Genomic DNA, 14,059 nt, shown 5'->3' on the forward strand with positions numbered 1-14,059 from the left:
TCATTGCCAGTATATGTTTCATTAAAAAAAAAAAATCACACTGTGAAGGCTAACCCCTTGGAGTGTATATTTTTAATGGGAACAGGATTACTATACATTCTCTGAATTGTGTGGCTTCTGGTACTTTGTATTTTCTGAGAGCAGAGGGAAATGCATCTCAAAAAGAATGACTAACATTTATTATAATTTATACATGGCATTATATTTAATTCACATCCATTTCTAGGAAATGAGATTTATTATTCCCATTTTATAAAGACAAGAAAAGGTTAAGTGATTTTTTAAAAAATGTCGCTGTCAGTAAATGAAAAGTGGGAGATTTAAGCTATCTTTAGACTCCAAAATCTTTCTTCAGCATTTCAGTGTAATATAGTTTATGTATACAGAAAACTGAGTAAAAGCCAATTTATGAAGAGGACCAGCATAGATTCTGAGAGATGTTACTGATAATAGAATAGGATGGTGAGGAGAGAATACATGAAGTGCTGTAACTATAATCAAGACACATGGCTTGACAAAGGACCTTTTTCTCAAATTTTAAACTTATTTATAGCAACAATTCCTTTGTTAAGTGCTTACTATGTGCCCAGAGCTGTAAGTAAGGAGTGTTAGTTGCTCAGTCATGTCCAACTCTTTCTGACCCCATGGGCTGTAGCCTGCCAGGCTCCTCTGTCCATGGAATTCTCCAGGCAAGAATACTGGAGTGGGTTGCTGTTTCCTTCTCCAAGGGATCTTCTAGACCCAGGGATCAAACCCGGGTCTCCTGCATTGCAGGCAATTACCATCTGAGCCACCAGGGAAGCCCAATAATGGGATAAACACTGTTCTTTTCCATTGATTGATATTATACATCTTTGCAAGTTAAACAATCCATCTTTTTGTTGCTTAACATTATCATATGTCAACTATTATAAAGAATGGGAAAATTTTTTAGACCCCAGAGAAACCAAGAAAACCATATTTAATTTAACCACTAGCAGATACATGCCCAGAGAAGGTATAAAGTACAAAACAGGTAATAAAATATTTACATTTTACTCTGAGCCCACTTGTGGACATCTTCTCACAACATTCCATCAGTCAGCGTCTTAAGAGAGGAAAGAGGCAACAGGAAGAGACTCTGAGACAGGGCAAGAGTACTCATATGAATGCCAGATAGAGAGAGAGCACCCCAGCAATGTAAGAGAAAAGTGAACAAAGAGGGAGTAACAGCAAAAGATGTACTATAGAATGTTCTGCATCAGTTTGTAATTGAACAGATGTTCATAAAATAATTCATTTATCTGTCCTTTTATCTCAAATCTCACTCACTGGTCTGATGCAGAGGCCTGCACAGTTGTTTGTCAAAGCACAACCAAATCATTGGAAACATCAGATTATATATAGTATGTCTTTGAAATTAAAGGCATTAAATGGTTTTCAGTGATTATTTATCACTAAATAAGTAAGTTGTTTAAAAATAGCAGTGCAGTTATTTGAGTTTTTAAAATCTTTAACTGGAGGCAATTGCATTTTTAGAAAATATAGAGAATGCCTCAAATTGTAATTGAATTGACTAAATCAGGAGTTGAAAGTTTAGAATAGTTCTAAATTACATAACATAAGCTGCCTATTGCAAATAAAAATAAATGTAAAAATTAATTGAACACCATCTATCATCTTTCTTTGAAAGAATTTAAGTTGCAGAACCTAGCATTTTGCAAGAAATAGGTCTGATTTCTAGGAATAAAAACATATTGATACTTTATATGTGAGTATAATAAACTAGTTCTCATTACTGTAATTTAAATGGAAATCTGAGACTAATAGAAGTTTAGCTTATATACTCATGTATACTTATATGTGCCCTATATTCATGCAGAGTGAGACCAATTAGCAAATTCATGAATTATCCTCTCAGAAATGTGTGAAGCCTGAAAGCTAAATGTTACTTTAATGCCTAATGTTTTGAATATTGTTATTAACATTTCATGACTGACCTTTGTTTCTTGAGTCTGAAATATAAACCCAAGTAGTATTTCTAACACAGTTTCACTTATTAATAACTGTTAATGACCTATAATAAAACTCTGCTCATTAACTATGCAAATAAGAGCATTATGTAAATTGAGGTTAATTAATTCATCATTTAAAGGTTCATCTCTTCTTTAGATTCAACTACTCAATTATCTTTAGCTCTGCTATGAATAAAGGTAATAAACAGAATAAATTTAATTTTGAAGTATTAAATTTCAAAAGAAGTATTTATTGTAATTTCTTTACTAAGAATTTATTAATGAAATACTTTTCAAAGTAAGCTTTACAACTATGCTGTAAAAGAATATAGTATTTAAATGCAAATTAATAAAGTACAAACATTTTTAGCTACATTTCCCAAGTTTGATATTAGTAGTGTTTAAAACATTTTAATCTTTCAGTAGGGAAATTTCAAACATAAATAAAATTGCAAACTATTATAATAAACCTCAACGTATCAACTTACCAACTTCACTGAGTCTTAGGAAACCTTTCATTCATTGTCTCACACCATTATTTTGAAACAGGACAGAGACGTAATAGTTCCTCTGTAAATATTTCAATATGTATCTCTTTAAGGTAAAAACTCTTAAAACTTAATCAGAATACCCTTATTACTCTCCCCAAATTGAAAAAGAAAAAAAAATTCTCAATATCAAGAGATAGCCAAGTCTTGTTCTAATGCTTACTTCTACTTAGCATAATATACTTAGTTTCCTTTTTAAAAAAAAACTACTGTTTTTATATTTTTTACTGTGATGCTTGTTTTATTTATTTCCTTTTCCCACACATCTAATTTGAAGTAATGGTGTTTTACCCCTATTAAAACCAATAGATAATCAATCATTTTGTTATCTATAGCTTATTCTCTAGCAGACTCCCCAGAGTAGGCTCACAAGAACACCATTTCCTGTGTTCTTGTGCATTAATCAAAGTTTGTCTGAGGTGCAAATAAAAAAAAGTGTGAGTGGCTCAGTCATGACTGACTCTTTGCAACCCCATGGACTGTAACCTGTCAGGCTTCTCTGTCAATGGAATTCTCTAAGCAAGAATACTGGAGTGGGTAACCATTCCCTTCTCCAGGGAATCTTACTTACCCAGGGATTGAACCCAGGTCTCCTGCATTGTAGGCAGATTCTTTACTGTCTGAGCTGCCAGGGAAGAACAAGGCCCTAATAATTGAACCTAAATATAGCTAGATATAAAACCCTTGACTCATAGTTTCTTTCTTTGACTTAAATATTTCAATGCATTTTCTTCTTACATGAAGCACTACTGTCAGAAAGTATAATGACAAACTCTTTTTCTTTTCCAATGGGTGTTGGTCTTAGTTCTGAATTTCCAAATAATTTATTATTTTTTAATGTCCAATTGTGTTATTAGAATAGATTCTATACTGACAATTCTACTTTATTTCTGCATATATGTAGTATATCCATTCAAGTCTTACTTCAGGAAAGTTTTCTTGAATTCTTTATTTTATTATTTTTTTCTGTTTTAATAATTTGCTTTTCAATATGGAGTTGCCTATTATAAAAGTGATAAAACTTCTATATCACCTTCTCTCTAATCTCCTAAATATCTTCATTTTGTTTAGACTTTTTAAAGAAAACACTCTAATTTATGAGCTTTTGGATATGTTTTTCTTTCATAGCTCCTCTTTTTGTTTGTGAATTATTTTTGCATCTTTTTTAAAAATGCCTTTATCAATGAAAGTATGAGCCATGCTGTATAGAGCCATCCAAGGTGGAAGGGTCATGGTGGAGTGTTCTGACAAATGTGGTCCACTGGAGAAGGGAATGGCAAACCACTTCAGTATTCTTGCCTTGAGAACCCCATGAACGGAATGAAAAGGCAAAGAGTTAGGACATTTAAAGATGAATTCCCCAGGTTGGTAGGTGCCCAATATGCTACTGGAGATCAGTGGAGAAATAACTCCTGAAAGAATGAACAGACGTAGGCAAAGTAAAAACAACACCCAGTTGTGGATGTGACTGGTGATGGATGTAAACTCTGATGCTGTAAAGAGCAATATTGCATAGGAACCTGGAACTCCAGGTCCATGAATCAAGGCAAATAGGAAGTGGTCAAACAGGAGATGGCAAGAGTGAGCATCAACATTTCAGGAATCGGCGAACCAAAATGGATTGGAATAGGTGAATTTATCTCAGATGAACATTATATCTACTGCTGTGGGCAAGAATCCCTTAGAAGAAAAGGAGTAGCCATCATAGCCAATAAAAGAGTCTAAAACGCAGTACTTGGATGCAATATTAAAAAAGACAGAATGATCTCTGTTCATTTCCAAGTAACACCATTCAATATCATGGTAATCCAAGTCTATGCCCCCACCAGTAAAGCTGAAGGAGCTGAAGTTGAACAGTTCTATGAAGTCCCACAAGACCTTCTATAACTAACACCCAAAATAGATTTCCTTTTCATTCTAGGGGACTGGAATGCAAAAGTAGTAAGTCAAGAGGTACCTGGCTGCTGCTGCTGCTGCTAAATCGCTTCAGTCGTGTCCAACTCTGTGCGAACCCATAGACAGCAGCCCACCAGCCTCCTCCGTCCCTGGGATTCTCCAGAAAAGACACTGGAGTGTGTTGCCATTTCCTTCTCCAATGCATGCAAGTTAAAAGTGAAAGTAAAGTCGCTCAGTAGTGTCCGACTCCCAGTGACCCCATGGTCTGCAGCCTACCAGGCTCCTCCGTCCATGGGATTTTCCAGGCAAGACTACTGGAGTGGGTCGCTAGTGCCTTCTGCAGAGATACCTGGAGTAACAGGCAAATTTAGCCTTGGAGTACAGATTGAAGCAGGGCAAAGGCTAATAGAATTTTGCCAAGAGAACACACTGGTCATAGCAAACACCCTCTTCTAAAAACATAAGAGAAGACTCTACACATAGACATCACCAGATGGTCAATAATGATATCAGACTGATTATATTCTTTGAAGCCAAAGACGGAGAAACTCTATATAGTCAGCAAAAAAAGACTGGGAGCTGACTGTGGTTCAAATCATGACTCCTTATTGCCAAATTCAGACGTAAATTGAAGAAAGTAGGAAAAACCACTAGACCATTCAGATATGACTTAAATCAAATCCCTTACTAGCATACAGTGGAAATGACAAATAAATTCAAGGGATTAGATCTGATTAGACAGAGTGCCTGAAGAACTATGGATGGAGGTTCCTGACATTGTACAGGAGGCAGTGATCAAGACCATCACCAAGAAAAAGAAATGCAAAAAGGCAAAATGATTGACTGAGGAGGCCTTACAAATAGCTATGAAAAGAAGCCAAAGGCAAAGGAGAAAGGGAAAGATATACCCATTTGAGTGCAGAGTTCCAAAGAATAGCAAGGAAAGATGATAAAGCCTTCCTCAGTGATCAATGCAAAGAAATAGGGAAAAACAATAGAATGGGAAAGACTAGAGTTCTCTTCAGGAAAATTAGAGATACCAAGGGAATATTTCATGCAAAGATGAGCACAATAAAGGACAGAAATGGTATGGACCTAACAGAAGCAGAAGGTATTAAGAGGAGGTGGCAAGAATACAAAGAAGAACTATATAAAAAAGATCTTCATGACCCAAATAATCATGATAATCACTTACCTAGAGCCAGACATCCAGAAATGTGAAGTCAAGTGGGCCGTAGGAAGTATCACTACAAAAAAAGCTAGTGGAGGTGATGAAATTCCAGTTGAGCTATTTCAAATCCTTAAAGATGATGTTGTGAAAGTGCTGCAAATATGCCAGCAAATTTGGAAATCTCAGCAGTGGCCACAGGACAGGAAAAGGTCAGTTTTCATTCCAGTCCCAAAGAAAGGCAATGCCAAAGAATGCTCAAACTACTACACAATTGCACTCATCTCACATGCTAGCAAAGCAATACTCAGAATTCTCCAGGCCATACTTCAACAGTACATGAACCGTGAACTTCCAGATGTTCAAGCTGGATTTAGAAAAGGCAGAGGAACCAGAGATCCAATTGTCAACATCTGTTGAATCATTGAAAAATCAAAACAGTTTGAGAAATACATCTATCTCTGCTTTATTGATTATGCCAAAGCCTTTGACTGGGTGGATCATAACAAACTGTGGGAAATTCTTAAAGAGATGGGAATACCAGACCACCTGACCTGCCTCCTAAGAAATCTGTATGCATGTCAAAAAGCAACAGTTAGAACTATACATGGAACAACAGACTGGTTTCCAATCAGAAAAGGACTACGTCAAGGCTGTATATTGTCACCCTGATTATTTAACATATATAGAGTACATCATGAGAAATGCTGGCCTGGAAGAAGCACAAACTGGAATCACAATTGCCAGGAAAAATATCAATAACTTCAGATACGCAGATAACACCACCTTTATAGCAGAAGGTGAAAAAGAACTAAAGAGCCTCCTGATGAAAGTGAAAGAGAAGAATGAAAAAGTTGGCTTAAAACTAAACATTCCAAAAACTAAGATCATGGCATCTAGTCCTATCATTTCATGGCAGATAGATGGGGAAACAGTGGAAACAGTAACAGACTTTAGTTTTTTGGCTCCAAAATCACTGCAGATGGTGACAGCAACCATGAAATTAAAAGACGCTTACTCCTTGGAAGAAAAGTTATGAAAAACCTGGACAGCATATTAAAAAGCAGAGACATTAATTTGCCAACAAGGGTACATCTAATCATAGCTATGGCTTTTCCAGTAGTCATGTATGGATGTGAGAGTTGTACTCTAAAGAAAGCTGAGCACCAAAGAATTGATGCTTTTGAACAGTGGTATTGGAGAAGACTCTTGAGAGTCCCTTGGACAGCAAGGTGATCCAACCAGGCCATCCTATAGGAAATCAGTCCTGAATATTCACTAGAAGGACTGATCCTGAAGCTGAAACTCCAATACTTTTGTCACCTGATGCAGAACTGACTCATTTGAAAAGACCCTGGTGCTGGGAAAGATTGAAGGTGGGTGGAGAAGGGGATGATAGAGGATGAGATGGTTGGATGGCATCACTGACTCAATGGTCATGAGTTTGGGTAAACTCTGGGAGTTGGTGATAGACAGGGAGGCCTGGCAATCTGAAATCCCTGGAATTGCAAAGGATTGGACATGACTGTGAGACTGAACTGAACTGAAAAAATGCCTTTATATTTTAAGACCTATTAATTTGCTTTTACTTCTGTTTATTTATTTATTTTTTGTTACTATGATCTTTTTCTAATTTTTTTTAATTTTCTGTCTTTCTTTCTTTTATACTTTTCATCTTTTGGAATAATTTCAGGATAGCTTTCCTAATTTCCAGATCTAAAATACCTGTTTCAGTCATTTTCATAAATGTTAAAAATTGTTCTTCAGTTTGGAAGTCAGTTTGCTTTCTTCTGCACTCCCATTGAACTTGAAGACATTTCCCTTTCTTGCCCCCTATTGTGCCTGTTCTGCTCAATTTTTATTCTGCTTTCACCAATTTATCCCTTTCTCCTAAGTGTGAAGTTTTGTACTGCTACTGTGTTCATAGAACTTATTAACTTCTCCACTTAGAGCATGCTTGTAACTTTGAGTTTCAACAGCTCTCAGGGCCATCAGAAACCCTTAGTGTTCTTTAAACTCCCTTAAAAGTAGTTTTTACCACACTTGCACACTTAATGTGCACACATCACACACTTAGTATAGAGATCTTGTTTCTGTCAGTTGTTTTCCTAGCAGCTCATATTCTGTGATGTGAGGGCTAGCTTGTTGTCTTATTTAGTTGTAGATATTATCTGTGGACTTTGGATTTGATGTTCTATTACCCTACTTAAGCTTGGTAATGGAGATCAGATCAGATCAAATCAGTTGCTCAGTCGTGTCTGACTCTTTGCAACCCCATGAATCGCAGCACTCCAGGCCTCCCTGTCCATCACCAACTCCCAGAGTTCACTGAGACTCACGTCCATTGAGTCAGTGATGCCATCCAGCCATCTCATCCTCTGTCATCCCCTTCTCCTCCTGCCCCCAATCCCTCCCAGCATCAGGGTCTTTTCCAATGAATCAACTCTTCGCATGAGGTGGCTAAAGTACTGGAGTTTCAGCTTTAGCATGATTCCTTCCAAAGAAATCCCAGGGCTGGTCTCCTTCAGAATGGACTGGTTGGATCTCATTGGTAATGGAGAAGAGATATTAAAGCAGGAGAATAATCACAAAAATAACTACAGGTGTTAATAATTCTGCCCACTATAGTTCTATCGGGTTTCCCCGATAGCTCAGTTGGTAAAGAATCCACCTGTAATGCAGGAGACCCCGGTTCCATTCATGGGTTGGGAAGATCCCCTGAAGAACATATAGGATACCCACTCCAATATTCTTGGGCTTCCCTTGTGCTCAGCTGGTAAAGAATCCACCTGCAATGTGGGAGACATGGGTTTGACCTCTTCATTTGTAAGATACCCTGGAAAAGGGAAAGGCTACCCATTCCAGTATTCTGGCCTAGAGGATTCCATGGGCTGTATAATCCATGGGGTTGCAAAGAGTCAGATATGACTGAGCAACTTTCACTTTCATAGTTCTATGGATGTTTATAAAAGATAATAAACAAACATCTGGGTCAAAGGCAAGGACCCTGTTACCTTCAACAAAAGTATTAGCAGGAGTATCAGCGTAGGCAAATATAAAGGGAAGAAGTGCAAGCAGTGACAGATTTTAATATTCTTGGTCTCTGAAATCACTGCAGGCATGAAGTTAAAAGAGGCTTGCTCCTTGCCAGAAAAGCTCTGACAAATCTAGACAGTATATTAAAAAGAAGAGACATCACTTTGCCAACAGAAGTCTGTTAAGTCGAAGCTATGATATTTCCAATAGTAATGTACGGTTGTGAGATCTGGATCACAAAAAAGACTGAGTGCTGAAGAGCTGATGCCTTCAAATTATGGTGCTGGAGAAGACTCTTGAGAGTCCCTTGGACTGCAAGGAGATCAAGCCAATCAATCAAAATCTTCCTGAATGCACATTGAAAGGACTTGATGCTGAAGCTGAAGCTCCAATACTTAGGCCACATGATGTGAAGAGCCAACTCATTATAAAAGACCCAACTCATTGTAAAAGACCCTGATGCTTGGAAAGAATGAAGGCAGAAGGAGAAGGGGCAGCAGAGGATAGATGGTTAGATAGCATCATCAATTAATGGACATGAATTTCAGCAAACTCCAGGACATAGTGAAGGACAGAGGATCCTGACATGCTGAGGTTCATGAGGTCCCACATAGTTGAACACGACTTAGTGACTCAACAACAACAAAAATAACAGCATGGCAATCAGCAAAGCAATGCAGCTCCCTAAGTTTCAAGCCTTAAGGTTACACTGTGTAGGGCCAGGTAAAACCTGCACATGAGTGGATTATAGGAAGGAACTTTGCTTAGAAGGCCTGACACTTTTATAAATAAGTGAGAGCAAGTCTTTCTCAAAAGGGAGACATTCCTGCAAGACATTATGTCACTTTTTAAAATTGCCAATTGCATGGGATACTTTCTCCTAGTATTTGGCTCTGCAAATCTCTGTCTTTTATTAATGAGTAGGATTTGGGAATAGTCAAATATTACATTGTCACCTTAATCATCTTCCTCAAATCCGTAAATGCATATCTTAATCCAAGGATATTTGAAGTACTTGTTGACTCGGGGGAATCATTTTCACAGTCAATTAATATAAGAGAATTGGTACAATGCAGCCCTTTCAGGTCTTTGCACTGTGTTAACTCTTATCAAGTTTAGGGCTAAATTTTCCCTCAAATATTTTAGATTTGTCATCCAGGGCTTCTAGATACATTTTTCCCCATCTCTTACCTGCTAAATTTTATCTTTTACATTTCATTAATCTTCTCTGAAAGTAATGGGCAATATAATAAATATATGATCAAATGAATGAATACAAGATGAATAAATAATCCAAATTAACAGAAAGCATTTGTTAAGGCGCAAATTCAACCAACTCTAGACTGTATAGTACTGTAGTATTTCCTATTATAAAATATCTATTGAAAAATAAGTGGACCCATGCAGTTCTGGCCCATGTTGTTCAAAGGTCAACTGTAATTGAAAAGCACTTCTTAAACTAAAGTTATAGCAGGAGACCACACCGATGATGAAAGGGCCTCATTGACAAAGTCTGTTTTAAACACAGGTCTGATGGGTAACACGTGTATACCTGTGGCGGATTCATGTTGATGTATGGCAAAACCAATACAATATTGTAATTAACCTCCAATTAAAATAAATAAATGTATATTAAAAAAATAAACACAGGTCTGACCCAAAAGTGTTCAAACCATTTCTCAATAGTAATTAAGGAAAAAATTTCCTGCCTGCCTTACCAATCTTTCCTCCTCAATCTCCAATAATATGTGATGAATATTACAGTACTATACAGTCTAGAGCTGGTTGAATTTGCTCCTTAACAAATGCTTTCTGTTAATTGGATTATTTATTCCAATATGTTTCATAGTGTTAAAAAAAAACAACTGCTAGTAAATAGGTAGGGTTTCTCTGGTAGCTCAGACAGTAAAGAATCTGCCTGCAACGCAGGAGACCTGAGTTCAATCCGTAACTTGTGAAGATCCCCTGGAGAAAGGAGTAGGTGAAGAGGTAATTAATATAGAAATCTCTTGTCCAAAGGCAGGACACTTTCTAGGAGCTCATCTTAGCTAGGAAGGAAGAAAAAATTTTACCTTTAAAGGACTTTTTAAGTATTGATTAATATGTTAAACTAGAGAATCTTTTTTAAAAAAAACTTAATGTGATAATAGTACTTTCTATTAACTAAATTTGTGTCTTTTTTTAAAATTATGCTATCTTGAGGTTTTATTCAACAGCAGGAAAAAGACCACCTCAAGTCAGCAGGATGAAAGGGAGAGCAGAAAAGAAAAAATAGGGTTTTATAACTAAATTCTATATGTCCCTGTTAAACTCACCATTTAGGTAAGTTTGGAGAGCATAATGTAGCTGAAGAAATGTTTTTCTTTTACATTTATTGAGATATAATAGACATGTGCTAAGTCGCTCAGTCATGTCTGACTCTTTGTGGCCCCATGGACTGTAGCCCGACAGGCTTCTCTGTCCATGGAATTTTCCAGGCAAGAATATTAGAGTAGGGTACCATTTCCTACTACAAGGGATCTTCCCAACCCAGGAATCACACTTACATCTCTTGCATCTCCTGCATAGGCAGGCATATTCTTTACCACTAGTGCCATGTGAGAAGCCCGTAATGACATATCAGATCAGATCAGTTGCTCAGTCGTGTCCGACTCTTTGCAACCCCGTGAATCGCAGCACGCCAGGCCCCCCTGTCATCACCAACTCCCGGAGTTCACTGAGACTCATGTCCATCGAGTCAGTGATGCCATCCAGCCATCTCATCCTCTGTCGTCCCCTTCTCCTCCTGCCCCCAATCCCTCCCAGCATCAGAGTCTTTTCCAATGAGTCAACTCTTCGCATGAGGCGGCCAAAGTACTGGAGGTTCAGCTTTAGCATCATTCCTTCCAAAGAACTCCCAGGGCTGATCTCCTTCAGAATGGACTGGTTGGATCTCCTTGCAGTCCAAGGGACGCTCAAGAGTCTTCTCCATATAGCACTATATAAATTCTCTATCTCCCTTGACCAACTCAATCTCTCCTGGGTCTTCAGGATGAAAGTTATTGGTTCCAAAGAGATTTCCAGGAGCCTATGTCCAGGAGAACTTTAACAGAATGTTATGTCAATATTTCTGCCACAAAGTGATTACCGTTTTTATCTTTATGTAAAACAAAAGCAATAATACATAATATGCAATTTTATTATAACTGAGTTTGATATATGGAATGCCACAATTGAAATGCAATTTTTCTTTTATAGTAAAATTGTAATTATCCTTAAGTCTGAAAGAAAAACTGTAGCTTTGTATAAATATATCATTGTGTTTTGATGCAATAACTAGCCTTTTAATCAGGAATAAATGACAGGACAATTAAGATAAACCTTAGACTAGTATTAAAACCACTCAAATGCTCTTGATTTCATTTTATGATTTTTCTTTAGGGTGCAAGCTTGTAATGTTTCATTTCCCTGCCTTTTCTGGTTCTAAACAGAAGGTCTATGACAATAATGCTAATGACTCTTTACTTATGATTGACTGACTTGCAAAAGCATTCCTCATATAACTTAGGTAACAACACTGAAGCATGTCACATGTTATTTTTTCAGTCCTAAAATCCCAGGTATGTTCAAGACCTTGTATCTGTACTATAAATATATTACCAGAGTTTTGAAGCTGTATTCATGCTTTCTTCAAATTTAGAAACTACTATATGAAAATTAATGCCATAAATCCTTTATGTTATTTTGTCTCAAACACTGTAAGCATTTTATATAAATACACAGCTGAAACAATTATATTTTTAAAGAAACAACAATTTAACTGTTCAAGAAAATATTGAATTGTGAAAATAGCTTTGCTTGAAAATGTAATTTTAAAATGGTTATAGAATTTTAATACATTTCTGAAGCTAAGTGCACTGGGGCAGTGTTCTTCCATTAATCCCATAAGAGACTTGTTGAAATGATAACAAAGATATGCGGTCAAGTTTTCTAAATTAAAATGTAGATTACATGTACTTATTCACATGTGTTTTGCATAAAAAGTCATGTTTCATGTGGAAAACATTTTATAATGCTTTTATTATCAATTTAGTAGTCTGGGAGTGCATAAAATTGTTCTTCTTAACTTACATCTATGATTGAGTACCAGAACTTTAAGACAGGAGATATAATTTCCTTTTTTCATGAGAATGTCTGTTTAATTAATATAGTTCATTTTTTTTTTTTTTTTGCTTTTTAAGTTTGAATTTTAATTGGGATTGATCTGTATTTAAAGTGAGAGATCAAAAAAAAAATAAAATAAAGTGAGAGATCATCCACAAATACTTTTACAACCTCATATTCTATTTCTTGGAGCAGCTCTCATTTGATTAATAAGGAATCTCCAAAACTATGCAACAGAAACTCATGCCTTTTGCTTCAAAACACCCCACATTTGAACAGACGCAATCTAAGCCATAAAAATACAAATGAAACTATGCACAGAAGTAAAATCTGTCAAGTCATGTATATATGTCATAGAAATATCAATGTTTCCAGAATTGGAAGCTTAAGAAGCCACTGTCTATATAATTTTAGTCATTTAGAATATGGGAAATAACACAGCATTATAAATCCACCATACTTTAATAAAAATTTAAAATGTGGGAAAATGTCAGAATTTGCAGCTAACCACATTGTATTCATTTTGTTTAGGAGTGGAGTTATTGGCCCTTGACATTCTGTTGTTATATAATTAAGATCAGGTCTTCTCTATAGGTTAAGTCAGCACAGCCTTTTTAATATTTTGCTAAAGATTTAAATAGCTGTTATATTGATTTTACTTATTTCTATCTCATAAAAATGTAAATGTTCTTTTATCTTCATGACATGTTCTATTTTGACAGCTTTAACAAAAAAACAAACTTATCGGTTGACTAACTTGAAGAGGAAAAAATAAAACTCCCCATCCATTAACTAGACAAAAGTAAATTCAGCATTATGTTTAAATGATAGAAAGAAATATGGAGGAGAGTATCACATAGGAAGATTGTAAATAGATTGAACTATCAGATGTTTTCAGTGTCTCAAGTTCTGTGGAATTCTCAATACTGCTTGGTCCGTCCTTCAGTTCAGTCGCTCAGTCGTGTCTGACTCTTTGCGACCCCATGGACCACAGCACACCAGGCCTTCCTATTCATCACCAACTCCTGGAGTTTACCCAAATTCATGTCCATCGTGTCGGTGATGCCATCCAACCATCTCATCCTCTGTCGTCCCCATCTCCTCTTGCCCTCAATCTTTCCCAGCATTGGGGTCTTTTCAAATGAGTCAGCTCTTCACATCAGGTGGCCAAAGTACTGGAGTTTTAGCTTCAACATCAGTCCTTCCAATGAACACTCAGGACTGATCTCCTTAAGGATGGACTGGTTGGATCTCCTTGCAGTCCAAAGGACTCT

General features: G+C 36.6%; 1 protein-coding gene across 1 annotated transcript in view; it reads left to right on the forward strand.

Moving 5' to 3' along the window:
• The window catches only part of PCDH15 (protocadherin related 15), a 1,036,870-nt gene that overhangs the window by 884,316 nt on the left and 138,495 nt on the right, over nucleotides 1-14,059 (forward strand). The gene's annotated exons all lie outside the window — the stretch shown is intronic.

Source organism: Bos indicus, chromosome 26, assembly GCF_029378745.1.
Source record: "Bos indicus isolate NIAB-ARS_2022 breed Sahiwal x Tharparkar chromosome 26, NIAB-ARS_B.indTharparkar_mat_pri_1.0, whole genome shotgun sequence".
In the NCBI taxonomy this organism is placed as follows: Eukaryota; Metazoa; Chordata; class Mammalia; order Artiodactyla; family Bovidae; genus Bos; species Bos indicus.